Raw genomic sequence first — 20,641 nt, 5'->3', positions numbered from 1 at the left:
GTAACTCGTCGCCATTTCAACTGAGTGGGTAAAGTGCCCCCGGACAGACCCTCTTTTACAGGCCTGGCAGCCGAGATGTCACTTAGGATTTCTGGGAGGAACAGGCCTCTCTCACAGACCCGGCTGGGGCCTCTGCCACAGGACAATTACAACAACTGAGCTAGATAGGTAGATGGAGCGAATCCTCCCAGTAGATTTCTGCATTGGTCACCAGATGACAGCAAACATACCTGTCAGTACTCTGGTCACCGGATCCCTAATTGTTTTTTTCAGGCTCTGTTTGACGACCTGCCTCCTGGTCCTCCTCAAACCGACTCCCCAATTGAATGGCACCCAGCCTGGGATCCTTTCAATAGAACCGGGAACCCAGCCGGTCACTGGGGTCCCCTCGTACCTCCGGATGAGGTCCCAAGTAGTCTGCAATTATGGCCAGGTGGGCCACGCTGGCGGGGTCCATGGATGCGCGCACCCTGAAGGTGGATGCGAAGATTTTAGAACACATGACACCTGTCACAGATATACTCCTCTCCAGCACGCCCATGAACATTAACCACTTCAATACTGGACACTCTCGCCCCCTTTTTGCCCAGGCCAATTTTTAGCTTTCAGCGCTGTCGCACTTTGAATGAGAATTGTGCGATCATGCAACATTGTACCCATATGACAGATAGAGCTTGTTGGTGGTATTTAATAAACATGTGCACTGTCGAACAATTTGTTAATTTTCGTTTCATTTGTTTTTTTTTTTGGGGGGGGGGGGTTTCCGGGTCACTCAGTGTGATCGCAATTCGTAAATAAGAAAATTCGTAAATTTCGCAAAATTCAAAAATTTGTAAACTTTGTAAATACAAAAATTTGTAAATTAGAAAATCCGAAAATAGGAAAGAATAACTAATAATAACTAACTATTAAATTACAGGTATTGGAATTTCCTTTCAGATTTGGCTGTTAGTGAACGTAACGAATACAAATTTATCAAATTTTGTAAAGTTACAAATTATGCGAAAAAACGAATGCCGCATCTAAACAAATGGAACGTAACAAATTAATAATAAATAATAATAAAAAGTTTTTATTATTATTATTTATTATTATTAAAGGGGAGTTCCACCCACAATTTCACTTTTTAAATATAAATACCCCTGTAATACACAAGCTTAATGTATTCTAGTAAAGTTAGTCTGTAAACTAAGGTCCGTTTTGTTAGGTTGTTACAGCATTTAGATAGTTTATAATCTAGAAATAGACCGTGGCCATCTTAAGTGTGGGCATCATGAAGCCAGACTGTATGACTTCCTGGATTTCAGCTTTGCATATCTCGCACATGCTCAGTGCACAAGCAATGTAATAGGTTTCAGTCAGGTTTGCAAGGACTACTGGGAAACATGATGCCTATCCCAGAAACCCTTGCAAATAGCCTAGGCAAATAAGGAGGAGGAAGTAATGAAGGACTACAAAATAAAGGTATTTACAAGCAACAAATTAAATAAAAATTGTCCATTCTGAACACTATGAGATTAGAGCATGCAGCACAGACAAACATAAAAAAATGGGTGGAACTCCACTTTAATTTGTTACATTCCATTGGTTATATCGGCATTAGTTATTTCGGATAAATTCGTATTCGTTACGTTCACCAACAGCCAAATTTGACAGGAAATTCCAATACCTGTAATTTAATAGTTGGTAATAGTTAAAGAGGTTGTAAACCTTCGTGTTTTTTCACCTTAATGCATCCTATGCATTAAGGTGAAAAAACACCTGGCAGTGACCGGCCCCCCAGCCCCCCCATTCAACTCTGCCCGGGGTTCTCAGCTCTTGATTGGATAGCTTGCTATCAGTGCAGCCATTGCCTCCCGATGCTGTCAATCAAATTCAATGGCGGGGGGCGGGGCTGAGTACATTCGCCGTCTATGGGCTCTCAATGATGGACTCAGGAGCGTGCCCGCAAGGTAACCCCCTAGCAGAGCGCTTCATTATATGATGTCGGGAGGAGCCGAGGGACCCGAGAAGTCGAGGATCGGGGCCACTCTGTGCAAAACGAACTGCACAGTGGAGGTACAGTAAGTATGACATGTTCGTTATTTAAAAAAAAAATCAAAGCTTTACAATCACTTTAAGTTATTATTAGTTAGTTATTATTTCAGATATTCAAATTTTCGGGTTTTCGAATTTCAAATTTACGAATTTTTGAATATTCGAATTTATGAATAATCGGAAAAAGGTGTTAAAGGGGTTTTTAGTTAATTTGGATATTTCCAAATTAGCGAATTTGTCTAAATTCGTAAAAAAAAAACTATTTGGGACAAAACGAATTACACATGTGTAGTATTTAATCACCACTGTGTTTTTTTTAATTTTGCAAAACAAATAAAAAAAGACATTTAGACAAATAAAATAATGTTTTCTTAGGGTGCATTCACACCACGATTTTGTCATCCTACTTTTTCTCACGATTTTAGGTTTTAAATCGTCCAAATCTGTATGGCAAAACGTATCCATTCACTGCCATTCATTAATTTAGGTCCCCAAGTGCACCCGATTTGATCCGCATACGATTTGATACGATTTAAAATCGTATCAAAAAACGTGTTTGACCACGTTTTTTGGTCCGGATTTGAAATTGTATTGAAATCGTGTCCGATTTTGTGTTAAAATCGTGTCCGATTTTTTTTTCTATTGTGGTCAATCTAAATCGTACTAAATCAGACGACTGATCCGATTACATACGATTTAACGGTCCGTTTATCGGATGTTAAAATCGTGATGTGAACCTAGCCTAAGTTTCTGTTATAAAATGTAGCAAAAAAGGACATTTTCCTACACTGATGAGCACTGATGGGCACTGATGGGGCTGCACTGATTATCAGGATTGCCGGTTACCAGCTCTCCTATCCTCACATTGTGACAGCGAGTGCGGAAAGGACTGCCAATAACCGGCAAGTTTGTTTACATGTGGTCAACTGTGATTGAACACAACCGATCACATGGTAAAGGGCTGCTGTGATTAGCCCCTTACCGTGATCAGCTGTATCCTAAGGACACAGCATACACAGAGCGTGCTCCAGAGGATGCGTGGGGGGGGGGTGTGGTTCTGGGAGCACATCCATGGATGCCCTCCCTGAAGGAGAGAGCCATCTTTCGGCTATAGCACGGTCACGAGGTTATTAACCACTTAAGCCCCTGGCCTTTAGGCAGGTAAAGGACCTGGCCAGTTTTTGCGATTCGACACTGCGTCGCTTTAACTGACAATTGCGCAGTCGTGCGACGTGGCTCCCAAACAAAATTGGCGTCCTTTTTTTCCCACAAATAGAGCTTTCTTTTGGTGGTATTTGATCACCTCTGCAGTTTTTATTTTTTGCGCTATGAACAAAAATAGAGCGTCAATTTTGAAAAAAATTCAATATTTTTTACTTTTTGCTATAATAAATATCCCCCAAAAACATATACATTTTTATTTATTTTTCCTCAGTTTTGGCCGATACGTATTCTTCTACATATTTTTTGTAAAAAAAAATCGCAATAAGCGTTTATTGATTGGTTTGCGCAAAAGTTATAGCGTCTACAAAATAGGGGGTATTTTTATGGCATTTTTATTAATATTTTTTTTTACTAATAATGGCGGCGATCAGCGTTTTTTTTTTTCGGTACTGCGACATTATGGCGGACACTTCGGACACTTTTGACACATTTTTGGGACCATTGGCATTTTTATAGCGATCAGTGCTATAAAAATGCATTGGATTACTATAAAAATGCCACTGGCAGTGAAGGGGTTAACACTAGGGGGCGGGGAAGGGGTTAAGTATGTTCCCTGGGTGTGTTGTAACTGTAGGGGGGTGGCCTCACCAGGGGAAATCACTGATCTTCTGTTCATACATTGTATGAACAGAAGATCAGCATTTCTCTCCCTGACAGGACCGGGAGCTGTGTGTTTACACACACAGCTCCCGGTCCTCGCTCTGTAACGAGCGATCGCGTTTGCCCGGTGGCAATCGCGCCCGCCGGGCACGCGCACGGGAGTTGGGGGCGAGCGGGCGCCCCTAGTGGCCTGCGCGAGAGCCAACGTATAGCTACGGGCTCTCGCGCAGGGGAGCCGACCTGCCGCCGTAAAACGACGGCGGCTGGTCGGCAACCAGTTAAAAGATATCAAAGCTGCTACTTAGTCAGTGATTAAATCAGCTGTTGAAAGTGATTAATAAACTGAAGCTTTAATCAAAAATAATTCTATAATTCAGTTAGGAGATTGTGGTGAAACATATGGTGAACCTTGGACCAATCTGAGGTTCTGTTTAAATATGAGCCAGTAGTATTGTTGTTATTGACTAAATAAATCATTTTACAGTCAGGAAGCATGGGACCCCCTGTGCCGCTTGGAGCCGCAGCAGCTGCGCGGTCTGCATTGTAGCTGCTGTAAAGTAATTAAGGCACTTACATTGAATAGCTTGATATCAGTGCAGCCATTGCCTCCCGATGCTGTCAATCGAATTCGATGGCGGGGGGCGGGGCTGAGTACATTCAGCGTCTATGGGCTCTCAATGATGGACTCAGGAGCGTGCCCGCAAGGTAACCCCCTAGCAGAGCGCTTCATTATACGATGTCGGGAGGAGCCGAGGGACCCGAGAAGTCGAGGATCGGGGCCACTCTGTGCAAAACGAACTGCACGGTGGAGGTACAGTAAGTATGACATGTTCGTTATTTAAAAAAAAAAAAATCAAAGCTTTACAATCACTTTAAGTTATTATTAGTTAGTTATTATTTCAGATATTCAAATTTTCGGGTTTTCGAATTTCAAATTTACGAATTTACGAATTTTTGAATATTCGAATTTATGAATAATCAGAAAAAGGTGTTAAAGGGGTTTTTCGTTAATTCGGATATTTCCAAATTAGCGAATTTGTCGAAATTCGTAAAAAAAACTTTTTGGGACGAATTACACATGTGTAGTATTTAATCACCACTGTGTTTTTTTTATTTTGCAAAACAAATGAAAAAAAGACATTTAGAAAAATAAAATAATGTTTTCTTAGTTTCTGTTATAAAATTTTGCAAAAAAGGAAATTTTCCTACACTGATGAGCACTGATGGGGCTGCACTGATTATCAGGATTGCCGGTTACCAGCTCTCCTATCCTCACATTGTGACAGCGAGTGCGGAAAGGACTGCCAATAACCGGCAAGTTTGTTTACATGTGGTCAACTGTGATTGAACACAACCGATCACATGGTAAAGGGCTGCTGTGATTAGCCCCTTACCGTGATCAGCTGTATCCTAAGGACACAGCATACACAGAGCGTGCTCCAGGGGATGCGTGGGGGGGGGGGGGTGGTTCTGGGAAGACATCCATGGATGCCTTCCCTGAAGGAGAGAGCCATCTTTTGGCTATAGCACAGTCACAAGGTTATTAACCACTTAATACCCGGACCTTTAGGCAGGTAAAGGACCTGGCCAGTTTTTGCGATTCGGCACTGCGTCGCTTTAACTGACAATTGCGTGGTCGTGCGACGTGGCTCCCAAACAAAATTGGCGTCCTTTTTTTCCCACAAATAGAGCTTTCTTTTGGTGGTATTCGATCACCTCTGCGGTTTTTATTTTTTGCGCTATGAACAAAAATAGAGCGACAATTTTGAAAAAAATTCAATATTTTTTACTTTTTGCTATAATAAATATCCCCCAAAAACATATAACTTTTTTTCCCCTCAGTTTAGGCCGATACGTATTCTTCTACATATTTTTGGTAAAAAAAATCGCAATAAGCGTTTTTATCGGTTGGTTTGCGCAGCATTTATAGTGTTTACAAAATAGGGGATAGTTTTATTGCATTTTTATTAATTATTTTTTATTTACCACTAATGGCAGCGATCAGCGATTTTTTTCATGACTGCGACATTATGGCGGACACTTCGGACAATTTTGACACATTTTTGGGACCATTGTCATTTTCACAGCAAAAAATGAATTAAAAATGCATTTTTTACTGTGAAAATGACAATTGCAGTTTGGGAGTTAACCACAAGGGGGGCGCTGAAGGGGTTAAGTGTGACCTCATCTGTGTTTCTAACTGTAGGGGGGTGTGGCTATAGGTGTGACGTCATTGATTGTGGTTCCCTATATTAGGGAACACACGATCGATGACAGCGCCACAGTGAAGAACGGGGAAGCTGTGTTTACACACGGCTCTCCCCGTTCTTCAGCTCCGGGGAACGATTGCCGGACTCCAGCGGCGTGCGCCCGCGACCCACGGCTGGGCACTTAAAGAGGACGTACCTGTACGTGCTTGTGCCCGGCCGTGCCATTCTGCCGACGTATATGTGCAGGAGGCGGTCCTTAACCACTTAACGCCCGCCGGACGACTATTTACGTCCGCAAAATGGCACGGACAGGCAGATGGGCGTATATCTACGTCCCTGCCTTCTAGCGGGTCGGGGGTCCGATCGGGACCCCCCCCGCTGCGTGCGGCGGGTGGATTCACGCGGGGAGCGATCCGGGACGAAGGCGCGGCTATTCGTTTATAGCCGCCCCGTCGCAAACGCTCCCCGGAGCTGAAGAACGGGGAGAGCCGTATGTAAACACGGCTTCCCCGTGCTTCACTGTGGCAGCTGCATTGATCGAGTGATCCCTTTTATAGGGAGACTCGATCGATGACGTCAGTCCTACAGCCACACCCCCCTACAGTTGTAAACACACACTAGGTGAACCCTAACTCCTACAGCGCCCCCTGTGGTTAACTCCCAAACTGCAACTGTCATTTTCACAATAAACAATGCAATTTAAATGCATTTTTTGCTGTGAAAATGACAATGGTCCCAAAAATGTGTCAAAATTGTCCGAAGTGTCCGCCATAATGTCACGAAAAAAATCGATGATCGCCGCCATTAGTAGTAAAAAAAAAAAATTAATAAAAATGCAATAAAACTATCCCCTATTTTGTAAACGCTATAAATTTTGCGCAAACCAATCGATAAACGCTTATTGCGATTTTTTTTTACCAAAAATAGGTAGAAGAATACGTATTGGCCTAAACTGAGGAAAAAAATGTTATATATGTTTTTGGGGGATATTTATTATAGCAAAAAGTAAAAAATATTGCATTTAAATTGTCGCTCTATTTGTGTTTATAGCGCAAAAAATAAAAACCGCAGAGGTGATCAAATACCACCAAAAGAAAGCTCTATTTGTGGGGAAAAAAGGACGTCAATTTTGTTTGGGAGCCACGTCGCACGACCGCGCAATTGTCTGTTAAAGCGACGCAGTGCCGAATTGTAAAAACGCCTTTGGGCATTTAGCAGCATATTGGTCCGGGGCTTTTAAGTGGTTAAAAGATATCAAAGCTGCTACTTAGTCAGTGATTAAATCAGCTGTTGAAAGTGATTAATAAACTGAAGTTTTAATCAAAAATAATTCTATAATTCAGTTAGGAGATTGTGGTGAAACATATGGTGAACCTTGGACCAATCTGAGGTTCTGTTTAAATATGAGCCAGTAGTATTGTTGTTATTTTTTTTTTATAATTCTTTATTTATCTTTTCTTATCTTTTTTTCACATAAAACACAAAAAGAAAAAAAAATAATACAGCTAATTTGTCATATTTTCCATCTGTAGCATCCGTTAATCAACTCACATTAAATATTTACGATTTCTACAACCTACACCATATCAGCCCAATCTCCCATTGATTACATTACTATCTGATACTTCCTTTAATTAACATCTTCTATAGGTTTAATCAGAATAATTTCCATCTTTCCTCAGCCCCTCCCCCCCTCTAGCAAAAACAAAAATAGGGGAAAAAAATAAATAAATAAATAAATAAATAAATAAAAGAATCCTAATTTCTCTCTCTCTCTCTCTCTCCCCCCCTCTCTAGGGATTCCGATCTCTGTACTCCGAATATGGAGTCCAAGTCCTCCGATATTCCTCCTCTCGTTCTCGGATTCCCATCGTTAGATTTTCCATCAACTGAATCTCATTTATTCTGCTAAGCCATTGTGACCTTGTTGGTAGAGCAGTACTCTTCCATAATATTGGTATACAGGCCTTCGCCGCTGTTAACAGATGTCTTAGCAAAGATTGCTTATATTTTTCCAGAGACATTGGTATATCAAATAATAGATATGCTGCCGGTCTGTCTCCCAGATTAACCCCGGTGATTTCTCGAGTAATGTCCGAGACCATATTCCAAAACTCTTTTAGTTTTTGACAGCTCCAAAACATGTGTATCATGGTGCCCTCCTCTTTCTGACATCTCCAGCAGATTTTTGATGTACTTGGGAAGATCCGATTTAATATCATTGGTGTTCTGTACCACCTAGTCAGAACTTTATATCCTCCCTCCTGATATCTAGATGCCATCGACGCTTTGTGTGTAAATGAAAAGATCTTATTTTTCTGTGTCTCTGAAAACTTTATGTCCAGTTCCCTTTCCCACGCCTTTATAAAGACTAGTTCTTGAGGTGCATTTGCTTCGTTAATTAAATTATACATATACGATAGCATATGTCTCATTGGTTCCCTTTTTAAACATATTTCCTCAAATTTCGATGGTGCACCTATATCTTCCATTCGTATTTTTAAAGATCCTATGTACGTTCTCAGCTGATTGCGTCTCCATAAATCTATGTCCTCACCATAGACCTGCTCCATCTCCTCATTTTGCATCACATGATTGTCTATCATAAAATGTGTCAGTCTGCCGATGCCTTTCCGTCTCAAATTGTTAAATCGTCGGTCTTTCAGACCTGGCTCAAAGCTCGGGTTACCCAGAATAGGTGTCATAGGGCCGATCTGTTTCAGCAGCTCCGTTTTTTTACACACCTTTCTGACCACGCTAAGTGTCGCGTTTATTGTTGGGTGTTTTTTTGCAGACTGAGGTATTTTACTTTCTGCTAGCCACGCCAGTCCTTCTAACGGGATATTACTCGTCTCGCGTTCCATATTTACCCATGGTTTGTCTGTCTGCTGTGTGCACCAGTCCACTACACGTACCAAATGCGAGGCCTCGTAGTAACCCATTGGGTCTGGGAGTCCAACTCCTCCTCTTTCCTTCGATAAGGTCAGTATGTTTCTTCGTACTCTAGCGGGTTTGCCTGCCCATATGAACTTCATAATTCTAGTTCTCATATCTGTCAGAAAACCAGTCGGTATTTTTATCGGTAAAGTTTGAAATAAATAGAGTATTCTTGGCATCACATTCATTTTAACTATGTTGATTCTACCGAACCACGAGAAGATTTCTTTATCCCATTTTTGTAGATCGAGTTTTATTTGTTTTATCAATGGGACAAAGTTTAGTTCAAGAATTCTGCTTAGTTTTTTAGGTATCTTAGTCCCCAGATATTCTACATGGGAGTCTGTCCATCTTAAGGAAAAGTTAGCTATCAGTTGCTGCTGTTTCCGACTGTCTACCTCCACTCCCATAGCCTCCGACTTATTATAGTTCACTTTGAAATTTGATATTTCCCCATATCTTTTAATTTCTGCAAATAAACATGGTAGCGATGTTGTTGGGGAAGTTATTGTGAACAATAGATCATCGGCATATGCTGCCACTTTATACTCGTCCCCCTTATCTTGAATACCCCTTATATCTGTGCTCGCTCTGACTGTTCTCAAAAATGGTTCCAGAGAAAGGATAAATATAATAGGGGAGAGGGGACATCCCTGACGAGTTCCATTCTGGATGGGGAAAGGGTCCGATGTCATCCCATTTATCTTTACTCTTGCTGTCGGGCAAGAATAAAGACTTGTAATCCAGTTCTGTAACCCCCTCCCTAGTCCTATGTGTTGTAGTACAGCTTTTAAAAACCCCCATTCCACCCTATCAAAGGCTTTTTCCGCATCTGCGGAGACCAGTATTAACGGCAGTTTTCGTTGCTGAGCTAAATGTATTGTACTTAAGACTCTTTGAGTATTTTCTCGACCTTCTCGGCCCGGAGTGAACCCTACCTGGTCTGCATGTATCAGCGTAGGAATGTGTGTCAATAGTCTATCGGCCAATATCCTTGCAAAGATTTTTAAATCTACATTTAGCAAGGATATTGGGCGATAGCTCGCACATTGAGCGGGGTCCTTCCCCTCCTTCTGAATTACCGATATTTCGGCCATTAAAGTTTCTGCCAGCATCTTCTGTCCCTCTCGTATCGAGTTAAACGCCGCCACAAATTTAGGCGCTAATTTTTCTGAAAAGATTTTATAATAACGTAGTGTGTACCCATCGGGGCCTGGGGCCTTACCCGGTTTTAGTGATCTGAGGGCACCACAAAACTCTTCTACTGTGATAGGGCTATCTATTTTCTCTGCATCTTCAGTCGATATCCTCGGCATCCCTGAGGCCCTTAAATATTCTTTTATCCTTTCTTCTCTGTCGTGTATTTTTGCCCTTGGTGACTGTCTCTCTAATTGATACAAATTTGAGTAGTAGTCTCTAAATGTTTCTGCTATTTGCTGCGTCGAGCTAACCGTCACATCCCCTTGAGCCTTAATTTTTTCAATCTGATTCCGGGTTCTCGTTTCTCTGAGTGCATTAGCCAGAAGTCTGCTGGGTTTATTCCCATATTCATAATAGGTTCTTCTACAACGATTTAGTTTAGCTTTCGCCTTATCTGTTAACATAAGATTCAATTTTTCTCGTAGGCCCGTCAGCTGCTCCTCGAGCCGCTGCGTCTGAGCTTTTTTATGCGCTGTTTCCAACATTCGAATCTCTCCCAGCAGACTGTCCAATTTAGCACCCAGAGAGCGTTTTCTGTGTGCCCCCAAAGATATGAGAACCCCTCTCAGATAGCACTTATGTGCCTCCCATATATACATTGGCTTTGTTTCACCCGAGTCATTAATTGAAAAAAAAGTCTCTAATTCCCGTGTCAGCTGCTTCTCGTACTCTGGGTCTTTCAAAAGGGTTTCATTTATTTTCCAGTTCCATTCACGTGGGCTCCTCTCCCCCCATTTTATGCTACAATTAGTGGGTGCATGATCGGATATGGTAAACGAACCCAGTGATGCATCTTGCAAACGTAAAAGAATATTCTGATCTACCAAGACATAATCGATTCTCGTATATGTCTTGTATTTGGCAGAAAAAAAACTGTAATCTTTTTCCTGAACATGCAGGATCCTCCAACTATCTATCAGTTGCAACTCCTGTAATGTGCGTTTTGCTTTTCGTAGTTTTCTGCTGGATAAATGCGATACCCCTTTTGAAACATCCAGTGCCGGTTCTAGGGCTATATTCAGATCTCCTCCTACAATTAGGACCCCCTCTCTTTTTTGTTGGACGATTTCCAGATATCTGACCAGAGCAGAAATGGGATCTTCATTGGGTAAGTATAGATTTACAAGAGTAATCTTTTGGTCCCCTAGCCATCCCTTTACTATTAACATCCGTCCTACTTCATCTTTTACTACCTCGGATTCTTTCCAGAGCAGTTGTTTTGAAAGCATAATTGCTACTCCGTTCGCTTTAGATGTCTGAGAGGCCCCATGATATACAATTGGATATCTATAATCTCCCAATTTTGGGATTTTATCGTTTCTAAAATGTGTCGCTTGCAGAAAGATTACCTGTGCTTTAATTCTACTCAATTCCGCCATTAATTTGTTACGTTTTTCTGGACTATTTAGGCCCTTTACGTTATAGGACGTAAAGTTGACTGTCTCCATTTTATCCTCTCTCCCTCCCCTCTCCCCCAACCGTTAATCTACTAGCCCCTCTGATGAGAGGGGGCGTGCTGCGGATCCCCGGAGCCTCCCGTCCGACCCAGACGTCTCACCAAATGGAGTCGGAGATACGGGGGGCCCGGAGCGACGGGAAAAAGAGGGATGGCGAGAGAGGGATGAGAGAGAGTGTGGAAGCGCAAGAGAGAGAGAGGAAAGAGAAAAAAAAAAAAAAAAAAAAAAATATAGGTAACCCCCCCCCCGTACCTCGGAAGCTGGTCACACGTCCCAGTTCCCGAGTAGTGTTTTTTCTTTCCCCCCCTCCCCTCACCACCTGGCGGACCTCTTATCAATCCACGGTGCCCCCGGTATGAAAAAGGAGAATGATAGAGGGGGAGAAAAAAAAAAAAAAAAAACACAAAAAAAAAAAAAAAAAAAAAGACCCCCTTTCTTTTTAAATGCCTCTGGCTTACCCTCCACCTGGAGGAGAGGCGTTATAGGTGGGGAGAGTGTATATGCAGTACAGAGCGTGGGGCGCCTCCGGAGCCCCCCCATGTTTACCCGCGTGCACACTAGCTAGTCTTATTTTATTGTAGGTCTATTCACCTCTTTCCCACACAGCACTCGCCTTCTTCCTTTTAAATACCTTCTTATACATTCTTATATCTTCTTATACATTCTTATACATTCTGCCTACTGTATACTGTATATACATTCCTTCGGTCTTTTACATTCTTTGCTTCTGCGTGGTAAGTGCAGTGTGGATGATCCTACCCCAATAACAGAGAGACCGAGAAATATCGACAACACACAAAAAAAAAAAAAAAAGAAAGAAAAGGGAATGAGACCCCCAGATGACTCTATATCTAATTACTATAGATCCTAGTATCCTCGACCTGATTTTAAACAAACTGATAAAATAATATGCATTTCGCCCCTCATCCTTAGTTTAATCAATATCTTGTCCAGCTGACGTATATCTGGCTGGCGTAAATCTGCAGCCTCATTATATCATTATATCGTATGTGCAATCCCAGGCCAGCTAGTCATATAAATAGCCCAGAAAAGAGAAAAGAAAAAAAAGAAGAAAAATCAAAATAACAAAAAAAAAAAAGAGAAAGACTAACGCAGCACGTAAGGGCCTACAGCCTACAGCTGCCACACATCTTTCTTCTCATCTCCAACTCTAAACCCCCATCTATACCCCCTAATGTATCAACCAATCTTATCAAAATGACATATACTTATATATTTTCATATTAGCCTGTTATTCTGCTTATTTACTTTCTTTTACATTCTCTCTGTTCCCACCCTCCCTATATATAGCAAATATATAGCAAAATGACCAAAAAAAAAAAAAAAAAAAAAAAAAAAAAAAAGGGGACTTCCTATCTTACTCCTTTAACCTTTAACCCTCCTTTAACCCCCTAAGAGATATGAATCCAAAATCCTTAGTACCCTTATATGTTCCACTGCTCTGTCCCATTATTCATAATTCCATCCTTTATCCGAGGCCCCTTGACCCTTCCACCCTTTGATCTTCTCTACTTTACCCCCCCCCCTCTCTATCCCTTCTCTTCGTGTCCCTACTAGTGTATAGTGTCATTAGTGTCATTCGTGTAAATAATGTAGTTGGTATACCATTTAGTATACTCTTAATCAAAATCCTCTCAGCAAAAAAAAAAAAAAAAAAGAAAAAGCTGTAAAATCTGTTATCCCGTGTATTAACGTGTTTTTTAATGTGTAGGTTTTTTATTATACTTTTCGTGCCCTACCCCCTCAACCCCCTCTCCCCCATTCCCCACCCCCCTCTCCAACCCCTCTTATCCTTCCCCTTCTACCCTTACTATGGCAACATTTTTGCCCACCTCCCCAAAAAAAAAAAAAAAAAAAAAAAAAAAAAAAAAAAAAAAAACAAGCAGCAAATACACAACTCAACCCTCCCCCTTATTGGGCCTCGGAGATTACATTTAACTTATATCATTTACCTCATTTACACCACATATATAATGCCGGTACTTATAATACTATATAATAACATACAATGTCACATATCATTTTATATATCCAAAAATAGAAAACTCCCAAAAATAAAAGATATATACATATATAAAAAAAAAAAAAAAGAAAAAAAAAGAAAAAAAAAAAAAAAAAAATTGGTTTCATTGCCCCCCTCTACCCCGAGGAGATCAAGGGGAATGGGAAAACAGAGGGTAGTCTAGTTCCAGGCGGACGTCAGTCGTCCGTTTATCTGCCGCACCTTGTCCGCTTATCCTCTTTATGTGTTTTGTGCGCTCTATTTTTGTTTCAGCCCTTACCCTCTTACCTTCTTAGTGTCTCTGTCTATATGGCTGCTATATCTATACTTATCTTCCCCCACATCCCTTCTGCCTCTGTATCCCTTTCCCCTTCTCTCCAGGGGAAAAAAAAAAAACAAGGGCCCCTAATCAGAGATGCAAAAAAAAAAAAAAAAATAAATAAATAAAAAAAAGAGAACGGGGAGAAGAGTCAGTTTTCCTATCCCCCTCAGTTTCTCAAACAAAAGAAAAAAAAAAAAAATAAAAAAAAAAAAGGCAAAAGAAAACCCCCCCAAAAAAAAAAAAAAAAAAAGAACCCTGCAGAAAGGGAATCCAAGCCCCATGCAGAGGGCCAAAAAAAAAAAAAAAAAAATTGTTCATCAAAAATTGTTCATCATAGTGTGGTTCTTTACATCTCTTTCACTTTATCTTTCTCTTTCCTTCTTAATTCCTCTTCCCTTTCCCTCTCCCTCTGTTTGCCGTCCGTCTCTCTTCTCCCTTTTCTTCCCTCTACCTTCTAGTCTCTCATATAGTTCTTGTGTGTTATCGCAATAAAGAGCCTATATAGGGAATCTGTCTATTACTGTCGGCAGTTCCAACCAGTTAGGAACATTTATAGGGTCTGCTTCCAGAAACTGAAAAAATTCTGTTAATTGGGCGGGGACCCTCAGATTGAAACTCTGCCCTTCTTTCTTCGCAATAATTGCTAAAGGGTACCCCCATCTATATGTAGCCTCTTTGGCGCGTATGAGCTCTAATAGAGGTTTTAGCATCCGTCGCCTCCATTTTGTTTGCCGGCAGAGATCTGGGAAGATCTGTATGTCCCCCCCCTCCCACTTTATTGTTCCTTCCTTCCATGCGATTCTCATTATGTCCTCCTTAATCCTATAAAAATGGATCCTACAAACCACATCTCTAGGATTTGATTGTGCCGAGTATCGGGTGGTAGGGACTTTATGTACCCGATCTAATTCGATCACTGTCTCTGGGGGATTTTTCAAAACTCGGTTTAATATAGACATAACCATTTCACGCAGTGCAGCCCCTTCTAGACTTTCTGGGACCCCCTTTATTCTAATATTGTTCCTCCTGCTCCTGTCTTCGGCTTCCTCTGCATGCAATTGTATCATAGCTATCTGCTGATACTGTCTCTTGAGCTCGTCCTCCATATTCGCCATTTTGAGCCCCATAATAAGATTTTGCTCTTCTAAATTATTAATTTTAAGCTCTCCCCTCGTCACCCCAGAGCGAACTTCCTCTATCTCCGCTTGCAGAGTACCCATTATGCTGGTTGTCATTGTTAGTATGTCCTCCTTAGTGGGGAGTGCCTGTATTAGCATACTAAGCTGTCTAATGTCAAGTGCAGCTTCTTGCTCCTGAGTCTGTGTGTCCTTTGAATTGCCAAGGCATACCTTTGCTCCCACCTCCTTCGTTCTCAGCATCATAGCGGAAGGCTCCGGCTGTCCTGTGCCTCCCCCTCCGGACATACCTCTATCCAGCGTGTGTGTGACTGCGGGCGCTTGTGATGACACCTCTGAAAGAGAATCTCGCCTCCCCGCCATCTCCCGAGCCGCGTCTGTGGCGTCTGTGGTTGCGTCACCGGCGTCGCTGGCGTCACTGGCGTCTATTTGCGAGGAACAGCCCTCCTTCGCTCTGAGGTAGCGGGTGATGTGTGATCGGGTTGAGGCACCCGATAGAGCAGTACACCTCCTTGTCCTTCTGCCTCTGCGCGACATGAGCCGTTGCGATCGGGTAGTATAGCCTGCTTTTGCACGGTCCTCCTGTTGTGTGCACGCTGCAGTTTCGTTAGGGGCTCCTCTCACGCTCCCTCACTCCGCCATACCTAAGCCACTCCCCCCGGAAACGGAAGCCCAACCAGTATTGTTGTTATTGACTAAATAAATCATTTTACAGTCAGGAAGCATGGGACCCCCTGTGCCGCTTGGAGCCGCAGCAGCTGCGCGGTCTGCATTGTAGCTGCTGTAAAGTAATGAAGGCACTTACATTGAATAATAATGCTCTCCAGGCATATATACAACCAAAAGTACAAAAGGCAACCTGAGCATTTAACCTGATTTATTCCCGAGTCTCTTTATTCTTCCTTGGATTTGCAAGGAGATGAGGGATTAAAGGACTTTGAGTCATATTTCTTCTGGTTTTATGTTTATGGATCAATAAATATTTACTGCAGCCAAAAATAGGAAATAGCCGTATTTATAGGATCACATTTTTCATATAATAATTGTGTGCTGTGCATCCTCTATGTTATCAGTTTTATGGAAGGCCAACTTCAGCTTGGGCAAAAAGATAAATGTTACTCAGTGCTTTGTCCACAACACACTCAGGAGTCCTGCTCTTCGGATTGAATGACGCCAGGTGGCTGCATTGGTTTTCTTTTTATTCATTTTTTTTCTCTCTATATATTCACCTGGTGATCCTGCCAGTAACACACTTCTTGACTTAACCACTCAACCCCCGGACCATATTGCTGGTCAAAGACCAGAGCACTTTTTGCAATTCGGCACTGCGTCGCTTTAACTGACAATTGCGCGGTCGTGCGACGTGGCTCCCAAACAAAATTGGCGTCCTTTTTTCCCCACAAATATAGCTTTCTTTTGGTGGTATTTGATCACCTCTGCGGTTTTTAGTTTTTGCGCTATAAACAAAAATAGAGCGACATTTTTGAAAAAAAATAATATTTTTTACTTTTTGCTATAATAAATATCCCCCAAAAATATATAAAAAAAATATTTTTTTCCTCAGTTTAGGCCGGTACGTATTTTTCTACATATTTTTCGGGGAAAAAAAATCGCAATAAGCGTTTATTGATTGGTTTGCGCAAAAGTTATAGCGTTTACAAAATAGGGGGTATTTTTATGGCATTTTTATTAATATTTTTTTTTACTAGTAATGGCGGCGATCAGCGATTTTTTTTTTGGTACTGCGACATTATTGCGGACACTTCGGACACTTTTGACACATTTTTGGGACCATTGGCATTTTTATAGCGATCAGTGCTATAAAAATGCATTGGATTACTATAAAAATGCCACTGGCAGTGAATGGGTTAACACTAGGGGGCGGGGAAGGGGGTTAAGTATATTCCCTGGGTGTGTTCTAACTGTAGGGGGGGTGGCCTCACTAAGGGAAATGATCAGCATTTCTCTCCCTGACAGGACCGGGAGCTGTGTGTTTACACACACAGCTCCCGGTCCCCGCTCTGTAACGAGCGATCGCGTGTGCCCGGAGGCGATCACGCCCGCCAGGCACGCACACGGGAGTCGGAGGGGAGAGCAGGGGGGGCCCTAGTGGCCTGCGCGAGAGTCGACGTATAGCTACGTGCTCTCGCACAGGGGAGCCGACCTGCCGCCGTAAAACGGCGGCTGGTCGGCAAGTTGTTAAAGTGGTTGTAAACCCAACCAGAAAACTTGCACCTACAGGTAAGCCTATATTAAGGCTTACCTGTAGGTGCAAGAAATGTTTCCTAAACCTGCACGGTTTAGGAGATGATTACAGTAATTACAGGCGCCAATGTCTACGCGCCGCAGACAACAGTGCAGGCGCATTGAAAGTGACGTTTTTCTGAATGGCATAACCTGGGTTAATGCCGTATTCCCGTGCATGCGCGGGGATCTAAAAAAGGAAATACCGCGCTAAAGAACAAGTAGAAAAAATTACTAAAAAAGCTGCAACAACAGAGTGTCATACATTACACAATGTAAATAGAAACGGGGGGGAAAGAAGTTGCGCTGAGGATTAATTAATCTAAACAAGGATTGATATATGTAAAAAATTGAATTAAATTAAACCAGTGGACCCAAATTAATGGGAAACTGTATAGAATAGTCTCAATATGTCCGCACCAAATAAAGTTCATATGAAGGTGAACAAATATTAAAGAGCAGGTGAAACAGCCACCACCACGATGTGATAAAAAATTGGAGGCTTACCACAAGGCAAGCAGTAAATGCTTGCGGCTGCAAACCCCAGCCAGGGCCTTTAAACGATCCTCACGGAGGGGAGGGGGGGAGAGAAGGATGTTGAACCCCCAACCGAGTCCACGATTAGTTGTACCGTGTTACAAAGAGAGACACTCAATGGTGAAGTATATCATGGATCAAACACATAAATAGTGACTTGAGAACCACCACCACCGACACCCTATAAATCGGAGGCTTACCAGAGTTTAAGAAATAGTCAGCATGTGGCTAAAACCCTAGCCTGGGCCTTTAAGGGTCCTGGGATATAGTGACAATCACTGGAAATCCTCCGTGTTCAACAGGTATATAAAAGGAATAATAGAGCCCACATAGTGAAGTACATTTAGGCTAGATGTTTTAATGGATAAAAAATACACTTACAGAATCATAAGCAATTAAAAGCAGAGAGATAAGCCGGCCGGCTCGGAACAAACGCCCGTCCACTCTGAACACCACGTCCTGCGTCAGCACGCTACCTTCCCGACGCGCGTTTCGTCATAAAATGACGTCATCTGGGGCACGGGCGACGTGCTGACACATCGCATATATATACACCAGCTAAACCAAGCCTCGATCTGGATCTACGGGCTAATTGACCGCTCATGGTGGCCACGCTGGGACAATTTAAAAGAAGATTAAAATAGTAAAGGCCCTCTTGTGGTCAGATTGTAAAAAACAACCAGGGCCAGGATGGACATAAATTATGTTGATACTATATGTTGATACTCTCCCCCCCTCCCCTCCGTGATGCGCGGGGATCTGCCAGTCCCGCACGCATGAGCGGGAGTGACGTCATCGCCGCTCCGGCCAATCACAGTGCCGGAGCGGCGAAAACAGGAAGTATCTGCGAGGGGACATGGCGGTGGCGGCGGGGAACGAGGAAGACTTCAGGGGCTTCGATTTCAGGTAAATGCCACATAATGAGCTAGTATGTTATGCCTTTTTCTAGCAGGTTTTTTCCCCCCGTTTTTCGGGGGGGTTTACTTCCTCTTTAAAGCCCAATTCTGTGAACACCCCTCCTTGCAGTAGGGTTGCTCCGTCACATAGATCTAGGAACATATTTCCCACTTCCTGCCCAGCCTATTGTAAATATACAGCCAGGCAGGAGCTTTTTTATTCTGGGTAGACGTCAGTGGCGTTGCTAGGGGGTTGCAGGGGGTGTGGCCCGCACCCGGGTGACACCCGACTCAGACAAGAATGGGTACCGCGGCTCCCTCCTTCCCTTCTGTGATCTCTTTAGCTGCACACGATGTGCAGGGAGAGTGGGGGAGGAGCGAGTGAGTCAGAGAGACAGGGTGCCCGGGATCCGACCGTCCCACACAGTCACATCTCTCCCCACTGGCTGCACTCCTCCTCCTTACAAGTACACAGACTGGGAGGAAGACCAGAGGAGGAGGAGAGACACCACCCTACAGTATCTTCCCGGGGCTAAGGTACTGTAAGTAACAGCAGAAATATTGCAGAGGAGGAGAACATGGTGATTGGGGGGGGGGATTGATAGGTAATATATTCTGCTAGGAGTGATTTTTAGGGAGGGGGGTTAGAGGATATGTGCTAGGGGGGCTTTGATTTGGGTAAGAACCAGTGCTAGAAGGAGGGTGGGGGGATTTTAAGTCTGACTCCCCAGCACAATTTCTCTTCCTTCCCAAAGCACACCCTAGCACATATCCTCTAATCCCCCCCCCCCCAATCAAAGATCCCACCCCAGCTTCAGACTTCCCCCTGATCCTGTCCCAGCTGCATTTACCCCCTCAGATCCCATCCTGGCTCCATCCACCCCCACCGATCCCATCCTGGCTCCATCCACCCCCACCGATCCCATCCCGGCTCCATCCACCGCCTCCGATCCCATCCTGGCTCCATCCACCCCCTCCAAATCCCAAGGAACCTAATGGGGCCTAGGGATAATCCACCACCATAGCATGGAGGAGCACCATCTGCCAGGGGTGCAGCAAATTGTGTATGAAAAATCCTTTTGCTCTCCCTTAGACCGAAACATGCTTGCGGTGCCGGTACAGCCCCACTACAAGGAGTTTTCAGATTTACCAAAGCTGTGCTTTAACCACTTGACCTCCGAAAAATGTACCCCCCTTCATGACAGGCCATTTTTTGCGATACGGCACTGCATTATTTTAACTTACAATTGTGCATGGTTGTGCGACGCTGTACCCAAATAAAAATGTCCTTTTTTTCACAAATAGAGCTTTTTTTTTGGTGGTGTTTGATCACCTCTGCGGTTTTTTATTTTTTTATAAACAAAAAACCGGCAAAAAAAAAAAACAATATATTTTACTTTTTGCTATAAAACAGATGCAATAAAAAAAATCAAATTTCTTCATAAATTTAGGCCAATATATATTCTGCTACATATTTTTGGTAAAGAAAATCTCAATAAGCGTATATTGATTGGTTTGCGTAAAAGTTATCGCTACAAACTATGGAATATTTTTATTTATTTATTTATATTTACTAGTAATGGCAGTGATCAGCGACTTATAGCAGGACTGAGATATTGCTGTGATTAGTTGGACACTAACTGACACTTTTGACACTTATTTGGGGAACAGTGACACCAATACAGTGATCAGTGCTAAAAATATCCACTGTCACTCTACTAATAATAATGACACTGGCTAGTCCAGAGAACTCAGAGTATAGCCGTCATCACGTTGTCATGAAAATATATAAAAAGATCTAAGTTCTCATTGAGTAAT

This window comes from Rana temporaria, chromosome 1, assembly GCF_905171775.1.
Source record: "Rana temporaria chromosome 1, aRanTem1.1, whole genome shotgun sequence".
Classification (NCBI taxonomy): domain Eukaryota; kingdom Metazoa; phylum Chordata; class Amphibia; order Anura; family Ranidae; genus Rana; species Rana temporaria.
The sequence above is the reverse complement of the archived record's forward strand: the minus strand, read 5'-3'. Positions refer to the sequence as shown.